The following is a 21366-nucleotide window of genomic DNA, read 5'->3' as shown; positions in this document are numbered from 1 at the left end:
GCCCTAAAAAAGTTTTAATGGTCAAAATTCATTAAACATTGTTTCTTGTAATGTGGTCTACTTGAGATTGGAATATAACTCATTTTCGGTCTAATACCATAAAATGATCTAAAAAATAAGATGGATGGCATGGATGAAATACAAACATCATGGTGGGGCCCACATTGTACTGAACACCATAACTTAAATTCATCTTCGCTTAAAAGTCACGCGCGTGCCCGCCCCTCCCAAAACCCAAATCCCTCCCATCTCTCTCTCACGCACCCGCCCCTCTCATAGAACCCAAACCCTCTCTCTCTCTCTGTCACACCCCAAACTCGGTAACCAGACTCACAAGTAACCCGATGGCCGGTTCTGGCCGCAACAGCCTCCGCAGTACCCCATTCTTGGCTCCTGAGGCAGGTTCCAATCCTGGGATCCTACAAGGAGGATTTCCATAACAGTATAATCATTCCAATACAAGTACACCCAAGATCATAGCAAGTATTCCTGAGAATAACAGAGGGCACACATCACAAAATCCACTAAGAATTTGAACTTTTACAATCATCCATAAGGTCCAAAAGGACAGACATGAGATAAAAAGGAAAAGAGAGAAAGGTCGGCAACACTAGGGTCCTCAAATGCTCAGCTCTGCTCCATGCTCTGCTGTTACGACGCCTGCCTAGAATCTCCTGCACGCATCAATCGTGCATAAGCTTATAGAAGCTTAGAGGGTGGTGTAGGTGTGTGACAATGGTGCACAGAAAAATAATAGGAGATACAAGGAGAGAAGCATGATCAAAGAAAACATCATTAACCTTACCCAGGCTTACCATGAATATGATGCAAAGAGTACTGGACGCCGTACCAAAGTAATGCATGGAGGGGCTTATACAGCCAATGCTAATGCGATGCAAGTAATGTCAGTGCTCATATCCAAACCATATGTCAAGTACGTTTCGAATCATAAGGAAATCACCGGGGTCCATTACACTGCTGAATGACTGTCGCTCTGCAGACCCCGCACAGTCAAACGAGCGTAAGAGACCTCACTACCCGCCTGTGGACAACCAATCACCAACAAGGCATGAAGGTAGCGGACCCATTTACGAGCTGGTCAGACTCATCCTAGCAATGCCTCCTCTCGCCAGGCAGGTAAGGCTACACCCCTATCCAACCGACTACACGACAGTGGGAGTCGCGGCCTAATGGTATAAGGCCCTCGTGCGCTCATGTATTCCACCCGGTCACGGCGTTGGAGCAGATCCTTAGTACCATAAAAGTTTTGGAAATCTCACCCATGGGCATCTTATGCACCCGGTATGCTCAAGTAATATTTTTGGTGTCCACACATGCAGCCATCCACAAATGTCCCTGTGGTGGCAAGGCCCTGATGAAGCAAGGGCGGTATCCTCATAAAATGCGATGCCAATGCATGAGTCGCACACATAGATCATGCACAAGTTTCAGGCACTCAATGTGCACAAGGGGAGATACTCCATCCTTGAATGACCACTATACAATGCAATCAATTCATACAAATGATGCATATGGGTCGCAACGATGTAAGTGTCCTACATGAGGAATATGAAATCGTCTATCCCAAGGAGGGTCAAGATCTAGGCACATCGACAGGTATTCTAAGAAGAAGAGAAGTCCTCTAGTGGGAGCCCAGTACTTTGGGATGGCCCACAAACTAAGAGAGTCAAAATCCTAAGGAGGAACGGTCCTAGTCAGGCCCAAGGTGGGCCTTTAACCACCTATAAGGGCCTCTATGGACCTACCTTAGGGCCACCAAGGAGGACATCCAACCTCAACTGGGTCCCAAAAGGTAGCCTGCTACATATGCAAAGAAAGGTCCAAGGCACAATCAATCCATGGCCTAGTGGGCCACACACTAAGCCCAAAAAAACAAAGGCAACCTGGTGGGCCCTTAAGCAAGGTTAGGGCCCAACCATAAGGGTCATAGGTTCATTCATTGTGGTGGGCCTAATGGGCAGCTCATTATCCCAACATATGGGAAACCCTTAAATTTTTAACACATGTAAGTTGGGCCTCACATCTTGGCCTAAGTATGGATTTATTATAGTGGGCAAACAAGGGCCCAACTACTTGAGTATTTGGCCTATAAGGCCCATCACAATGACATTGTAAATATAGGACCTAAGGGTTCAATGGGCCTATCAAAAGTTCCAGCCCAACTAAGGCTATAAGGCCCATACTTAACTAAGAGACTAGACCAAGAAGAATCCTATTTGGGATGGGCCTTTAATCATACACTAATTAAGCCCAAAAAAATATATAATTAAGATGGTAAGATACTGACATAAATCCTCCTCAAATCTAGTGGGCCATATTGCCCCAAAGAACATCTATAGGCAACAGTTATTGGGCTCAATGCCAAATTTCAGCCCACCCAAATTTCTAGGTTGGTTGGATTTCAACATTAGAAGTATTTCTTAGTATAATTAATTCTTGATGGCTCACACACATCACTGTGGGCCCCACCATATGAGAGAGGATATGCAATACATATATGAAATGGGCCAGACCGTTAGAATGCAAGCCCAGCAGTAGCCTAAGGCAGGGATGTCCCATGTGTACGTAGGCAGCCCTATGGCCTGGGGTATCTGGCCCAAAAATCCACCTAATGTGTTCTAATTGAATAAAAAGGGAACAAGTATGATCGATCCCCTAAGGACCCTACATGGATGGGTGGTGGGACATTCAACACATCAAGGTGGGCCCACGAAGCAGGCTAGATGCCCGAGCCTGGGTGTCCCTGCCTAGCAAACCACTTCCAGCCATACCACGGGCAACTCAAATGTATTTTAGATTTGAAATTTTACAGAGTGATACTTCCATAGGTGACCTACATCCCCACAAAATTTCAAGATTTTTGGACACTTATAAATATTTTAATTTATTTAAATAAAATAGACTGTCCAGAAAATCGGACTGACCTGGACGTCCCAACGTGGTGGGCCAGTCCGGCCCTTGCCACGGTGTACAGAGAGGTCCATTGGCCCTGAAATGTGGTAAGTGGGTCCTAGAATGGGTGAAACATATCTCCACAAAATTTTAGAATTTTTAGACATATATAAATATTTTAATTTATTTAAAGAAATCAATCTGTCCTAAAAATCGGACTGATCTGGACACTGTATTGTAATTGGCCAGTCCAGCCACCAGTATGGTGTGTACAGGTGTCCATTGGCCCCAAAATTTTGTAGGTTGGTCCTAGCATAAGTGAACCACCTCTCTGAAAAATTTTATAATTTTTAAATACTCATAAATATTTTAATTAAATTAGGAATTTCAATCTGTCCAGGAAGAGATGTTGCTGTCCATGCATTGTTTACCCAATAAGGTGGGCCCAACCTTCATCCAAGAGGGGGAAAATGGAGATTTAGTATTTTTTTTATAAAATAAAGTAAGGTGGGGTCCATAAAAGTGTCCCATCCCTCAAAGAAACCAAGCTGAAGTGTATATTTTCCCTCCATGCATGTGGGTTGGACAGCCCAACAAGGTGGACCGCCCACCCCTATGGGCCTCCTTTTTGGGTACCATTTCATGGGCCAACTGAGGTATGACCCATCACACCTCATGGTGGGGTCCACACCTTCTCATTACACCCCATAATTATAAAGAAAATAATGGCAATCATGATCCAAAAATCCATGTCAAAGATTGAACATGACAGTCAATGCAACAGTCCAGGTTTTTTGGACAGCAATACATGGCTGGACACATCAGCCTATATCTCAATAATCTCAGCTATAAAAAGGGTGTGTGACCTTCCTCAGTGGGCCCCACATAATTCCAGATCACATACTAGAACTAGGACACTTGCATGCATTGATTAAGGTGTCCGATGATCATGGAGTTAGGTGATAAGAGCATCCCACCTTGCTGGATTTTTATTTTTATTTATTTTGGGACATCCATGGCCCACTATAAATGGGCCACACACACACTATCATCCATACATCAGAGAAAAGAGAAGAAGGAAAGAGAGTAATCCGGCCATGGGGGTAGGGCCCCGCCACTAGTGGGCCCTCCCAAGAGTGAATCATACCCATACAACTACATTGATTGTACATGCAACATAAAATCACTACATGCATGATATATAATTGCTATGGATGGTTAAGATGCCATCCCAACATGATCCTTAGGGTCTAGATGACCTTAAGATGGAATGGATCATTAAATACATCATGATGGGGTCCATGGAGAATGGCCCCATCATGGATCATGACATGCATGTAGGATGGGCCAAAGGGCCACATCCATGGGATCAAATGGGATCCCCACCATGGATTGGTGGGTCCCATATGATCCATCTAGAAAGAAAAATAAGATCAAAGGGTAGAAAAGAAGATCAATAATTATAATCACCCACCTTGAATCTTCAAGCTACCACCAACACTAGGTACTCCAAGCTCCAAGCTTAAAGGTTCAATGGTCAAGATGAGTTTGTGGTGGCTAGATGGAGGAAGAAAGGAAGGGAAAGTTGCTGGAAATTGGGAGAGGGAGGGCTGAAAATTCTACCATGGAAGAGGAAAATGAGAGAATGAAGGAGGAGAGAGAGGAAGGGAAGGTTGTAGGAGAGTCATCATTACTCTCCCTACTTGGTTAGAGAAAGAAATCATGACCTATGGTGATACAAACAATGCTTGCTAGGGTAGGTTAGGTGTGGGTAGTGTTTAGGACGGGTAGTGTTTATTCCATGGGAATTGTAGTGTGTGTGGGTGGTGTGCATGGGAACTTGTACCTGAGAGTGGTCCATATGCTTTTGTACAAAAAGTGGAGCACATGATGAAATGCTCACAACTTTTGATCTATAAGTTAGATGAATGCACAAGACGCGTCGTTGAAATGGCAACGATGATATGAATGAGATAGCATAGGTCTCGGGTCGATCTGAGTTGGTTCAATGTGACCAGACTCAAGGATGACTGCAAACGCTACCCAAAGGTCGCGGGTTGTCGAAATTTGATGGGTAAGACCGCGGGACCAAAAAGAACAAAAAGCATACTCACACACACACATGCACACAAGCGAACTCGAGTCGGGTCTCACACTCTCTTGCCCTCCCTCCCCAAAAACCCAAAACCCCTCTCTCTCTCTCTCTCGCATGTGCGCCTAATAGGCCTCCACCGCCGCTGATGAATGAGCAGTCAGTCATCGATCGGCCATCTCCATCAAACATGGTGCTGATCAAGATGGTTGACGGTGTTGCTGAAGGCGAATGACATAAGTGGTGGTCTTAAAACCACGTATGCCGCCAGCATCTACCAGGAGACCCTCTCCTTGCGACGATAATGGCTGCCGTAGAGAGAGATGGAGGTGCTGGTTGTGATGGAGATGAAGTGTAAGGCCGGGATCTTAGAGATGAAGAGACATAGAAGACCAGCAGAGATGTCGGCTATGGCTTCTATGATGATCTCCCAGAAATACAGGTAAGGGTATATAAAATCCCCAATTATCGGATTCCAAGCAAAGCTCTGGAAACTGGATCTTGTAATCCCTAATTGTGTGATTTAAATCCCTAATCCATGAACGAATATAGGGGATTAAGGATCTGAAATCCTAATTGTAACTGGATTAGGGATCTAGGTTCTGAAATCCCTAATCGTAATCTGGAATTGGGGATGGGGATCTAAAATTCCCAATTTTGGATTTGGGATTCAAAATCCCTAATTACTGTATTTGGGATTAAAATCCCTTATTTTCTCAATTTGGGGATTCAAAACTGAAAGGGCCCACTGAGTTTACTCAGTACAATAAGGGCCTGTTTGGCCAGGCAGATTGGATGGTATTAGAGTGGATTGCACGAATTTGAAGGTAATGCTAGTTGCGTAAGTGGTGCAAGATCTATGGGATTGCTATATCTCGAGATATTTCTATATCCATATAGTATTATTCATATTTACGCTTTAAGGAAATGCATCCAAGATGATAAAAATGCATGAGGTAATTATCATACCATGGAGCATTGTCTAAGATGTACCAATTGTCTTCAAGGCCATACATATGTTGCATTTTTCCTGTATACATGTAAGCCCCTTAATTCATCAAAGTTGATCATCTTATGAACCTAGAGATGTAAAAGATCTTCCAGGCCTTGGACAAATGTATCATGTTTCTACAATTTGAATAGGTATCAGCTGGGCATCAGTAGATATGTGCTTTTATACCAATTTCTAAATGCAAGGCTATATTGCCTACAACCCATGCTGTGGGAAACTGAAAGTTTGGACTGCTAGGCGTCTTGCCTTATAATTCATGCTCGGAAAATTCTGTTGTTTCTGGGACTCCTTAAACTCCATTTTTGAATGCACATCCTCTTATTGACTAAGAGGATTCTTGATTACAGTTTGGCCCCTGAACCAGTAGATGTTCATTGGGAAGTTGGTTCTAATGCAGATTCTGCATCCAAGCAGGGGTGACTAGAATTATGGTGGTTGTTGGCCAAATGTTACCCCTAAGATCAGACAGGAAATCCTCAATTTTCTTTCTTCTCTGTCTTCTTTCTGCATCTTGAGTCTGATCTAATTCCTGCTTTGTTACCGGCTTCTTTCTCAGAATCTGTTTTAGCAAAAAAAGTTATCAGTAAAAAACTAAAGCACTTTGATAAATTTCTTTTTTCCCCCCACCCATTTTATCATTTATATGATTCTAGAATCCAGGATTCCAAATCATCAAAAAACAATTCCAAATCATCAAAAAAAAATAAAAATCTCAGATTCTAGATTGCTGATTCTAGTCAAATGTAACTGCAAGCAGAAAATTGTAGCTAAGGTTCCTGCCAGATTGAATAAACCACTGCCACCTAAGAGTTCACCTGGCCCAGCATGAAAGAAGAAAGAAGAATCAATTGACAGTTCAGAAAGTGATTCAGAAGATGAGGTAGGTGGAATGCTTTTGAACTATAAATGCATGGAATTTTTTGGTAATAATCTAGCATCTGGAATGGTGCACATGGTGGTATCTGTTTTAAGTTGGTTGTCCCATTGATGTAAATTTCTTGAAACAGGAAACTGCTAAAGCTGCTTTTTGAGCATGTTTGTGCGACATCCAACCTAGTTGAACCATTAGTCATTTTCCACCTAGTGAGTTACTTCCAACTGAGCATGTTTGTGCAACATCCAACCTTCCAATAGGTTGGGTCCACTATGAGGATAGTCTTGCATAAAAATCAGTCCCATCTACTCATTAGGTGGGTCAGACTAGCAACAATGTTTATTCATTAATAAATAACAACATATAATTATTCATTTATTTTCAGGGATATAAGCCACAATAACTTTGCTAATTGGCTCCCACCACAGGTGGGGAATTTGTCAAGTCTGCAACAACTGCAAGTTCTATTTATTTTTATTTTTAAAATTTTTATTAAAGTATTCTTCTTCAGAAATACCATATGATGTGTTTGGAATTATGAATTTGCCACCCAATTTTTTGGTGGTTAACATGGGATAGTTTTATTTATTTATCTATTTTAGAAGTTTTTAAGTTCAAAACTTGTTGGACCATAAGTTATTATCCATCCCTTGAATTATTGCCAACCTATCATGTTTGTAATGTTACCAACCCTTCTAATTGGTTGGCTTTGCCATGAGGATTCCCTTGTATAAGAATTAGCCCCAACCTCTTATTAGGTAGGCTATACCATTACAACAATGTTTGACTATTGATGAATATCAAAGTATAATTATTTATTTCTTTTCAAGGATATAAGCTTCAATAATTTCATTGGTTCACTCCCACCTCAACTAGGGAATTTAGAAAGTCTGTAACAACTGGAAGTTTTTTTTTTCCCCAAATCTAATTAGTTATTCTTCTTCAAAAATGCCATAGGCTTTATTATTTTTTTATTTTAATAACTTAACTTTTTAAAAAAATGCCATAGGTTGTGTCTGGAATTTTGAATTTGCCACCGAACTTGGTAGTAATTAATATGTGCTGGTTTTATATTTTATATTTTTCTTTTTGAGAAGGTTTTAAGTTTAGCCACTTGTACCATACGCTACTTGTAACGCCCTGAAATTCGGGGGTCGAGCATAACTCAGCTCCCGAGTTTCAAAACATCAATTATGCAACATATGTAATGATGGATGTATGTTGTCTGTATGAGTGCATAAAACATGGAGTAGATTAAGCCAAACTACAAACATAATCCAGGGATAAGTTAAAGACGCAAGTGGAAGACTTAAAGAAATATATATGTATATCTATGTAAGTCCCTGAGATATGTATGCTCTGCCAGGTCATAATTACAAGTGTTTGTTTTCAAAATATAAGTATCAAAATGAAATCATTCATTACAAAGGAAATCCAGAATCCCCGTAGATCAGGACACGACTCACATGAACCCGCTTGAGAACTGCATAAAAGAAAACGCGTCCTCGTCATCCTCATACTCCTGCTCTGCCTCGGGGGTCGCACATCATCTGCATCTAAGACAGAGTCTGGTTGGTGTTGAAACACCGTCCTAGAATGTGGGAGTGAGTGATCAACTCAGTGGAACTATACAGTAAAAGTTAACATATTATCAATTCAATCAAGTAGTAATGATAAGGCAATACAATCAAACACGTCCTAATTACTCTTGTTAATGCAAGGATGTATGTAGAAATGATGCATGCTCTCGCCTGCACTCCCTCAACGTCTTCGTCTAATGGTATGCATGACAACCTCCTGCAGTGCTCACGACGCCAAAGCACATGCAATGCGGTGCATGAACATGATTACCAAGTGGTTATTAGTCCTTTTCATACAGTAGGATTGGGAAGCTAAGGTACCTTCCTCATATAAATTTCCAAACGGTGATCCATTCTAGGGTCGTCAGTCTTAGATGATCTCGTACGATCATATAGTTTTAGGTCGCTGCAAAGGGCTCGTCACCAATCAATGCATACCTATCATACCTTAGTTACTACCCTAAGGCACGTCACCTCAATACAGTATCAAGGTATGCTCAAGGTCACTACAAAGGGCTCGTCACCAATCAATGTAGGCCGACAGCACGAATATAGTGTCCCATACCAGCATAATCGGCTCACGAGTCTGAATTGCTCACTGGTCACTACGGTGAGGCTCGTCACCCCAGCATAGGCCGACAGCTCGACCACATGTCCCATACCATCATGCCCGGCTCATGAGTCTTAGTGGATTAAGGTACAATGGTTAACGAAATTGCATTGGTAAGTTTGGTACCCTATATTCAAACAATAGCGTCCATACATGGTGCACATCCATCGGGACAAACGGGTTACTTGACGAGCTCGACCAGCACGAGCGCATGTTGAGTTGAACGACATAGAGTGCGCAAACACTCCGTGTGGCCAAACCACTGCCGACAACCCTAATACGAATCGGGTTTGTCAAACACGTCCTACGTGGCGAAAACAACCTCGGCCACGAACTTAAGATTTATTACCGATTCCCTGGACTATTTCATAGCCCCAAACACATTTAGGTATAACAGATATTCATACTAGCAATTCAAGATGGTAATGGATCAACAGTTCTAATCATACAGTATGTGAGCATTTAATGAATATCAACTTAACATGGATTTACACATAAGGAGTGCCTGAATTTAAACAACCAAGAATGTAAATTGCATGTAGGAAATCATACACATCAATAAGATAGTTAAGAATCTCTTCTCAACGCCCGTAAATAGGATAATATATTACACACTTGATCATCCAGACATTTCTACAAACACTTAGACTACGTATTCCAACATACATGACGTATGTCGGTGAGAACACACATTTGGACAATTCCTTTTGCCAAGGAGTTGATACACATACAACTAACACAAATACACGACAATTAATCATGGCAAATACATGCTCATATTTCAGACGTATATGATACTTTCTACGTACACAAGGAATACACAAATCTCAATATAACTCATATATATCAGGAACACAATATAAACATCGCATTTGGCATGTGAAATTGCACCCACAACAATAATAAACCATTAACCAACATTGAAAGCCTTGAAAACCATAACCTATATGCATATAGTCCTCACCTTAAACTAGGAAGTGTGCAATAGATCTGATTCAGACGATACGTCTTCGTCAACGGCGACTAGATAACCTAAAGCAGGATTTAGATTAGCTATAACAACACTTAGACTATTCTAAGCTCCAAAATAGGCTAGGGTTAGATTGACTTACCCAAAAATGAACTTAGAATCGCCGGAATAACGATTCAGATGCGATGGTTTAGGTACGCAGAATAACAGGAAAGAATCTCAAGATGATTCACCAACTTCTCTCTCACTTTCTCTCTCTTTTCTTCTCTCTCTTTCTCTAGCTAGGGTTTAGGAAATTCGTATGAAGTTGAGAGTGAGGGTTTTAAGGTCTTTATATAGGATTAAAATTGATGAAAATAGCCCCAGGGCCAAGGTATACTTAGGTTATAACCAAATCGGGTCCATTTCGGTCCAACGGAGCACTTCTAGTGGTCCATTTTCCACGTGCGGTCGGACTTAAGCTCATTGACCATGGATCTAGGTCAGGCTGAGTTTTTGTACCATCGGATTTACAGATCACTCATGGCGGACCAATCTCAATTCAACGGTCACCGAAACTCGATCAGGTCCACCGGCACTATGACATGCCTGGACCATCTTCCCTGCTCAGAGGGTAAATTTGGGTTAGAATCCAACGGTCAGATTGCTTAAAATCAACGCACAAGCGACATGACTCAAATTTCATAAATTCATATTTAATTTCTCACCTTTCTCACACTCTTTACTCCGGACTCAAGCAAATCGTCTCAGGACATCATCTGGACTTGATTTTTGAGGTGATTGTCAAGCCCAACAAGGTGATCATAATTGTCTAAGATCATCGCTATCGGACTTTCAACGTGTGGTCCAGGTCCGATACAAAGTTTCCAAGTACTCCCAAGAGCAACTTGATTTAGCGTTGAATCCTAGATTTCAAGGTGGCATAGCGCTAACGATTCTACGGGTTTTGAGTCTTGCAGATCAAATTTAAAGTGATTGGTGCTAATTTCACAAGTAATCGAGTTTAGCGCTAGTTAACCCACATTTAACTTCTAAAGAGTTTAAGGTAGTACTCGGGTCTTTGCACGAAATTTTCCAGGTCATTACACTACTATCCACCCAATGAAATACTTGCAACCTATATATTTGCATGACATCCAACCTTCTAATAGGTTGGCTCCATCATGAGGATAGACTTGTATAAAAATCAGTCCATACACTTATTAGGTAGGACAGACCATAATAACAATAGTGAGCTATTGATAAACAACTAAATATAATTAGTCATTTATTTTCAGGAATATAAGCTACAATAACTTCAATAATTCACTCCCACTTGAACTGGGGAATTTGGCGAGTCTGCGACTATTGTAAGTTCTGTTTTTCTTTCTTTATTCTATTTAATTATTCTTCTTAAGAATGCCATTTGAAGTGTTTGGAATTTCAAATTTGTCATGAAGTTTGGGGGTGATCAATATGTTATAGTTTTATTTATTTATTTATTCATTTATTTTCTCTAAGAAGGTTTCAAGTCCAATCAATTGCACCATAATTCATATATTTTTGATATTTTTGAAGGACTTTGTCAGCCCTCTTGAGAGGCTATGCATGCTGGCCTTCTTAGATGGTAACCCTCTTGAGAAGCTATGCATGCCAATCATTGATTATACATAATCATTAAGTGATCAATTCCGAAATTCACAAATACAAAATTTTGAGCTGAACTATGATGGAACTGTGAAGCATTTTGGACTCAATATCGGGAGTCTAATCGAGAGTTGCCTACGTAATTGCTATCCCAGGTATGGTTTTTGATTCTTCTCTTTTCTCATTTTCTCATTTAATGATGAAAGGAAAATATCTTTGTAAAGAAATCCCCAAAACATGTATTTTAAATTGTGATCAAGACTAGAAGTAAATCATGATTGCAATAGTGATTGCAATTGTGTTGGCTAGTAGCTGCTGATATTATCACTTAATAGTGATATTATCTTTATAAAGAAATCCCCAAAACATGTATTTTAAACTGTGATCAAGACTAGAAGTAAATCATGATGGTATTTGTTTTAAATTTAGAATCCAGGAATCTGCTTTTTCCAAAAGAGAACTGTTGAAGTGATTTGCATGAGGAGAGATTGAGGTCAACACCACAAAGTTTCATTTATATATTTCTTCACAAAAGTGCATGTATTCGTAAAAGGGAAAATAAAATCACTTGAAGAAAGTATTCTCCAACCTTTGTAACCAAGTTTTAGATGCTTGTTTTAGATTATGGAGTGCCTTTTTTGGTTTGCATGCATGCCTCAGCTTCATATGATCATAAAATTCTATAGGTTGATCAATAAATATGATGAAACCCTACTCTCTCATAACAATGTGAGAATAACAACACTCCAGATATGCAAATCCTTTATCTTTCTTGTATGTAGTTACATGTCAAATTTCTTCGTTCTTTGATTCATTACTCCTCCTTATAGGGAAACATTTAATGATGTGTATAGGTAAATTCATTTTTTCTCATTCCTTATATTGTTTCCTAGTCATATTTGTGCTGGTTTCAGAGTACAGGTAGCAATAGAAAGTGTTGGTCGATTGTGGCTTATAGACAAAGGGATGAGTAACCAACAATACGAATATGTGAGGCCTTCTCCAGGTATCTAGATGCTTGTAGATATAATTATGTTGTTTTTAAATGTATTAGCTCGAAATTGATGGAGCAGACCTGGATGTACGTTGGAGCTATCTGGATATTGAGCGAGGGTCCCTGGAAGGTGGGAACCGCTATTATGACCATGATGAAGCTGTCCATTTCCTATAGACAGCATTGGAGTGGCCTGGCCATTTGGACAGGCCATGTTTATGTATTTACTCGAAATTGATGGAGCATACCCGGATGTGTGTCGGAGCTATCCGGATGTTGAGCGGGGGTCCATGGAAGATGGGAACCGCTGTTATAACCATGATGAAGCTGTCCATTTCGTATGGACAACATTGGAAGGGCCTGGCCAATTGGAGCAGGCCGTGTTCATATCTGTATTTGCAGGGATCACACCCTTAACCTATAATCTGAACCTATTCTCAAATCCCAAAACCTATAACTACAACCTGAACCTATAACCTAAACCTATAAACTATAACATAAACCTATAACCTAAACTCAATTCCCTAAACATTAACCTACAACCTAACCTAAACCTACACTTATAACCTAAACTTATTCTCAAATCACAAAACCTATAACCTAAACCTTAACCTAAACCTATAACCTATAATCTATAACCTAAACTTATAACGTATTCTCAAATCCCAAAACCTATAACTATAACCTAAACCTTAACCAAAAATCTACAACCTAACCTAAACCTAAACTTATAACCTTAACCTAGACCTAAACCTATAACCTTAACCTTAACATATAACCTTAACTTAAACCTAAACCTAAACCTAAACCTAAACCTATAACCTATAAGCTAAACCTAAAACCTAAATGTATTCTTAAATCCCTAAACCTAAACCTACACCTAATCCTAATCTCAACTCCCTAACCTAAACCTAAACTTGAAAACCCAAACCTAAACCTGATCCCGAACCCGAACCCGATTTCCTAAGCCTAAACCTTAACCTATTCTCAATTCCCTAAACATATAGCTTATAACCTAAACCTATAACCTAAAACCTAAAACCTAAATGTATTCTCAAATCCCTAAACCTAGACCTACACCCAATCCTAATCTCAACTCCCTAACCTAAACCTAAACCTAAACCTAAACCTAAACTTGAAAACCCAAACCTAAACCTGATACTGAACCCGAACCCGATTTCCTAAACCTAAACCTTAACCTATTCTCAATTCCCTAAACCTATAGCTTATAACTGAAACCTAAATATCACGCCCCAGACTCGGTAACTGGACTCACAAGGAACCCGATTGCCGGTTCTGACCGCAACAGCCTCCGCAGTACCCCATTCTCGGCTCCTGAGGTAGGTTCCGATCCTGGGATCCTATAAGGAGGATTTTCATAATAGTATAATTATTTCCAATATGAGCATACCCAAGATCACAACAAGTACATCTAAGAATAACAAAGGCACACATCACAAAATCCACTAAAAATTTGAACTTTTACATCATCATAAGGTCCAAAAGGACATACATAAGAATAAAAGGAAAAGAGAGAGAAATCAGCAACACTGGAGTCCTCACTACTCAACTCTACTCCACGCTCTGCTGCTACGGTACCTACCTAGAGTCTCCTGCATGCATCAATCGTGCATAAGCTTATAGAAGCTTAGAGGGTGGTGTAAGTGTGTGACAATGGTGCACAGAAGAATAGTAGGAGGTATAAGGAGAGAAGCATGATCAATGAGCATATCACTAACCTTACCAAGGCTTATCATGAACGCGATGCAATGAGTAATGGGTGCCATACCAAGGCTATGCATGAAGGGGGGCTTATACAGCCAATGCTAATGCGATGCAAGTAATGTCAGTGCTCATATCCAAACCATAAGTCAAGTACATTTTCAATCATAAGGAAATCACTGGGGTCCATTACACTGCTGAATGACTGCCGCTCTGCAGACCCCGCATAGTCAAACGAGCGTAAGAGACCTCACTAACTGCTTGTGGACAACCAATCACCAACAAGGCTTGAAGGTAGCGGACCCATTTACAAGCTGGTCAGACTCAGCCTAGCAATGCCTCCTCACACCAGGCAAGTAAGGCCACACCTCTATACAACCGACTACACGACAATGGGAGTCGCGACCTAACGGTATAAAGCCCTCGTGCGCTCATGTATTCCACCTGGTCACGGCGTTGGAGCAGATCCTTGGTACCATGAAAGTTTTGAGAATTTCACCCATGGGCATCCTATGCACCCGGTATGCTCAACTAATATTTTCGGTGTCCAGACATACGACCATCCACGAATACCCCTATGGAGGTAAGGCTCTGATGAACTAAGGGCAGATATCCATAAGCTATGCAATGCCAGATGTATAAATCACACAATCACCCATGCATCAATCCCAAGCATCCATCTCTTAGGGAGATACCAACATGTCCTACACAATGGCACAACCATGGCCAATCACACCTCAATCAAGCATGCATATGATGCGTATGGGAGTGGGCCATGAAAATGAATAGGGTTGCCAATGAGGTGAAGATGAACTCTCTACCTAGCCATGAAGGGTATAAGTACTTAACCAATTCCTCACAAGGAATACAACCTCTAGTGGGGGCCCATATACCTGGGGTAGCCCACGAGACTAAGGAGAACAATGATATGGGCCTAAATAGATGAAATGGGCCTAGCAAGGGTCTATGGTGGACCTTTAACCACCCACAGAAGCCCATGGGCCTACCTTAGGGCCACCAATGTGGACATCCAACCACAATTAGTCCCCAAGAGGTAGCCCATCTCTAATTGATCATGGATCAAGGCTCAAGGACCACACAACATCAGAAATAAGAAACGGGCAGCCATAGTCATACCACAAACACTCATGTTGGGCTTTAGAAAGGGCAGCCCAAGGCCTATCCAGAACATAGGTCCAAGGGAGACACACATAGCCCAACTCATAATTACCATTATGGGCCCATAGGGGAAAGGTTAGGGCTCAACATAAAGGCCAATAATCCCATATATTATGGTGGCCTAGTGGGCAACCCATTGCTCAAACCACATGGGCAATTGTCATACTCTTAGTCAAGTGAGTTGGGCCTACAGCCCGGCCCAAGTATAAGGTTGATTTGGTGGGCAACCAAGGGCCCATCTTCTTATGTAATCCAGCCCAGTAACCCAACACAATAGTATGGTAAAATAGCCCAAGAGTTCAATGGGCCTATCTGGAAAGTTCCAGCTCAATTGGGCCTAAAGAGTTCAACAACTAACTACATTTGTGGACCCAATTAAATTCAAATGTGGTGGGCCTCAAAAGTATATTTATTAAGCCTAACATTTACGGAACTAAAGGTATAAATTATTCCCTCTAAGATCTTCATAATGTGGTGGGCCTCACTCAAAATTTCAGCCCAAAGGCCAAGCATAATTATAACATGTTGCTGTCCTAAATTTGGGCACTCCATTGGAGTGGGTCCAGGGCCTCTAAAACTCTGAAAATTGAGAGCCAAGGCCCCTCATCATGCATACAATGAGAGGAAACTCAAAAAGGTGGCCCACCATCAGATGAAATAATTTTGAATTATGGTTTTATCAAGGCATATTGCTGGACTGCACAGCAGAAAATCTGGCAGTCCAACTATCTTGGACAATTTTTTTGGATGCCCAAATGAGGTCAGTTGGGGCTAAAATTTTACAGAGTGATACTCCCATAGGTACGAAACACCCCACAAAATTTTAAATTTTTTGGACATCTATAAATATTTTAATTCATTTAAATAAATCAATCTGTCCTGAAAATCGGACTGATCTGGACACCATGTTGTAATGGGCCGGTCCAATCATCACTATGGTGTGTAAAAGTATCCATTGGCCTTAAAATTTTGTAGGTGGGTCCCGCCATGGGTGGTCCACCTTCTTGTAAATTTTTATAATTCTTACATGTCCAAAACTATTTTAATAAATTTTAGAATTCTAACCTGTACAGGGTGGATTGCTGCTGGAACAGTGCAGAAAATCCAGACTGTCCACCTCACTTGGACCATACCTTTGGGACCCTTATGAATGTCAAATGGTGCTGAAATTTGAGAGACATCAAGATGAGATCCCCAACTTTTAGAAAAATATATTTGGTGGTTATGAAGTCCCCCGAACAGTCCCAAAATTTGGTCCAAAATCAACCAGAAACTGTCCAGAAAATTCTGGACAGCAACATGTACTTGGATAAAATTAATTATATAAGCTAAATAAAAAGGGTAAATACTCTAAGAACTAGGTGCTACGGCCCTCCCTAGTGGGCCCCACAAATGTCCAAAACAAATCCCAAGGTTACCACACTTGCATGCATCAATAAAGGTCAGCAAATGGGACACCCAACCATAGTGTAGGTGGGTATGGATGTCCCACCCTAGCTGAACTTTTCTGGACTATCCAGGCCCACTAAGTGGACCACACACATCATTAGCAATCATAGGAAAGGTAAAAGAAGAGAAATAAAAACATTCCAGCTATTGGGAGAAGGCTCCGTCACTATTGAGCCTTCCCCAACACAATCACACCCATACATTGCATTTCCATCTACATTTCACCATGGATCTTCATCATGCATGATCTACACTTGAGATGAATGGATGAGATACCATCCCAAACATGATGCAAGGGTCTAGATGACCCATCAAGTTATGGAATGTGGAGAACGCTCCATGATGGGGCCCATCAAGAGGAAACCCCATGCATGGGACATGCATGTATAAGATGAACCATTTGGCCACATCCAAGGAATTGTGTAGAATCTCCACCATTGATTGGTAGGTCCTACACTTTCCGAATGAAAGAAGAAGAAGGAGATCTACACTATGGAAAGGATATTGCATGGAATAAAGAAGCACCCACCTAAATATCTTCACCAAAACTTGGATCACCAAGCTCCAATTCTCCAAGGAACCAAGATAGATGGATGAGATGGGTTTCCAATGGATGGATTAAGAGGAAAAAGGAGGAGAAGGGGCTAGGGAATTTGAGGATTTTTGGAGGAATGTTGCTAGGGAAGAAGAGAAGAGAGAGAAATAAGAGGAAAAGAGAGAAAAATCTCTTTTAAGCTAAGTAATCATGAGTTTCCTACCTTGGATAGAGAAGAGAAATCATGGCAATAGGGAGTTAGAAACAATGTTGTAGGGTTAGTAGACTTTTTAGGTTAGTGGGTGATGTTTTAGAGATGGGTGGTGTAGGGATAGGGCCTAGGTAGTGCGTGTGTGTAGTGTGTATTAGAAATAGTGTAGTGCGTGTTAGAAATAGTTCCAAGAGATGGGACCTACCTAGAAATCCATGCACACCACCCCTAGGTGGGCCACATGATCATGATCAAGGGCTTAGAAAATGAAATGTACCCAACTTACGATCTACACATCGGATGGACGAACAAGAAGCGTCGTTGGAACCTTGGCAATGATGCGGTCACGATGGCATAAGTCTCAACTCGATCCGAGTCGGGTCTTCAAGACTGGGCTCACGGATGACCGCAAACAGTATCCAAGGGTCACAGGTCACCGGGATTAGACCGGTAGGACCGCGAGATTAAGATGGACGAAATGCATACTCACACACACACATGCACACATGCAAACTCGGGTCGGGTCTCACACTAAACCTAAACCTAAACCTATATCTAAACCTATAACCTATAACCTAAACCTAAACCTAAGCCTAAAACCTAATGTATTCCCAAATCCTTAAACATAAACCTACACCAAATCCTAATCTCAACTCCCTAACCTAAACCTAAACCTAAAGTTGAAAACCCAAACCTAAACCCAATCCCAAACCCGAACCCGATTTCCTAAACCTAAATCTAAACCTATTCTCAATTCCCTAAACCTATAGCTTATGACCGAAATCTAAACCTAAACCTAAACCTAAACATATAACCTATAACCTACAACCTAAACGTAAACCTAAACCTAAAACCTAATGTATTCTTAAATCCCTAAACCTAAACCTACACCTAATCCTAATCTCAACTCCCTAACCTAAACCTAAACCTAAACTTGAAAACCCAAACGTAAACCCAATCCCGAACCCGAACCCGATTTCCAAAACCTAAACCTTAACCTATTATCAATTCTCTAAAGATATAGCTTATAACCTAAACCGAAACCTAAACCTATACCTTAACCTAAACCTAAACCTAAACCTATAACCTATAACCTAAACCTAAACCTAAAACCTTAATGTATTCTCAAATCCTTAAACCTAAACCTACAGCTAAGCCTAATCTAAACTCCCTAACCTAAACCTAAACTTAAACTTGAAAACCCAAACCCAAACCCGATACCAAACCCGAATCCGATTTCCTAAACCTAAACATTAACTAATTCTCAATTCCCTAAACCTATAGCTTATAACCTAAACCTAAACCTAAACGTAAACCTTAACCTAAACCTAAACCTATAACCTATAACTTAAATCTAAACCTAAAACCTAAATGTATTCTCAAATCCCTAAACCTAAACCTACACCAAATCCTAATCCCAACTCCCTAACCTAAACCTAAACCTAAACTTGAAAACCCAAACCTAAACCCGATCCCGATCCCGAACCTGATTTCCTAAACCGAAACCTTAACCTATTCTCAATTCTCTAAACCTTAACCTATAACCTAATCTAAACCTAAACCTATAACCTGCACTTATAACCTAAACCTATAACCTAAACCTAAGCCTAAAACCTAAACCTAAACCTAAACCTAAACTTAAACCTATAACCTATAACCTAAACCTAAACCTAAAACCTAATGTATTCTCAAATCCTTAAACCCAAACCAACACCTAATCCTAATCTCAGCTCCCTAACCTTAACCTAAACCTAAACCTAAACTTGAAAACCCAAACCTAAACCCAATCCCGAACCTGAACCCGATTTCCTAAACCTAAACCTTAACCTATTATCAATTCCTTAAACCTATAGCTTATAACCTAAACCAAAACCTAAACATGTACCTTAACTTAAACCAAAACCAAAACCTATAACCTATAACCTAAACCTAAACCTGAAAACTTAATGTATTCACAAATCCTTAAACCTAAACCTATAGCGCAGCAGAATCTCAACTCCCTAACCTAAACCTAAACTTAAACTTGAAAATCCAAACCCAAACCCGATCCCAAACCCGAACCTGATTTCCTAAACCTAAACATTAACCTATTCTCAATTCCCTAAACTGAAAGCTTATAACTTAAACCTTAACCTAAACCTAAACCTTAACCTAAACCTAAACCTATAACCTATAACCTAAACCTAAACCTAAAACCTAAATGTATTCTCAAATCATGAAACCTAAACCCACACCTAATCCTAATCTCAACTCCCAAACCTAAACCTAAACCTAAACTAGAAAACCCAAACCTAAACCCGATCCCGAACCCGAACCCCATTAACTGAACCAAAACCTTAACCTATTCTCAATTCCCTAAACCTAAACCTATAACCTAACCTAAACCTAAACCTATAACCTGCACATATAACCTAAACCTATAACCTAAACCTAAGCTTAAAACCTAAACCTAAAACCTAAACCTAAACCTATAACCTATAATCGAAACCTTAACCTAAACCTAAAACCTAATGTATTCTCAAATCCTTAAACCTAAACCTACACCTAATCCTAATCTCAACTCCCTAACCTAAACCTAAACCTAAACTTGAAAACCCAAACCTAAACCCAATTCCGAACCCGAACCGGATTTCCTAAACCTAAACCTTAACCTATTCTCAATTCGCTAAACCTATAGCTTATAACCTAAACCGAAACCTAAACCTAAACCTATAGCTAAACCTAAACCTAAACGTAAACCTATAACCTAAACCTAAACCAAAAACCTTAATGTATTCTCAAAATCCTTAAACTTAAACCTACAACTAAGCCTAATCACAACTTCCTAACCTAAACCTAAACTTAAACTTGAAAACCCAAATCCAAACCCGATCATGAACCCGAACCCGAACCCGAATTCCTAAACCTAAACATTAACCTATTCTCAATTCCTAAACCTAAACCTAAACTTAAACCTAAACCTTAACCTAAACCTAAACCTATAACCAATAACCTAAACCTAAACCAAAAGCCTAAATGGGTTCTCAAATCCCTAAACCTAAACCTACACCTAATCCTAATCTCAACTCTCTAACCTAAACCTAAATCTAAACTTGAAACCCAAACCTAAACCGGATCCCGAACTCGAACCCGATTTCCAAAACCTAAACCTTAACCAATTCTCAATTCCCTAAACCTTAACCTATAACCTAACTTAAACCTAAACCTATAACCTGCACTTACAACCTGAACCTATAACCTAAACCTAAGCCTAAAACCTAAACCTAAACCTAAAACCAAAATGTATCCTTAAACCTAAACCAACACCTAATCCTAATCTCAACTCCCTAACCTAAACTTAAACCTAAACTTGAAAACCCAAACCTAAACTCGATCTCGAACCCAAACCCAATTTCCTAAACCTAAACCTTAACCTATTCTCAATTCCCTAAACCTATTGCTTATAACCTAAGCCTAAACCTCAACCTAAACCTAAAACCTAATGTATTCTCTAATCCCTAAACCTAAACCTACACCTAATCCTAATCTCAACTCCCTAGCCTAAACCTAAACCTAAACTGGAAAACCCAAACCTAAACCCGATTTCGAACCCGAACCCG

The sequence above is a fragment of the Magnolia sinica genome, chromosome 12 (genome assembly GCF_029962835.1).
Source record: "Magnolia sinica isolate HGM2019 chromosome 12, MsV1, whole genome shotgun sequence".
In the NCBI taxonomy this organism is placed as follows: Eukaryota; Viridiplantae; Streptophyta; class Magnoliopsida; order Magnoliales; family Magnoliaceae; genus Magnolia; species Magnolia sinica.
This window is presented reverse-complemented; position numbering follows the sequence as displayed.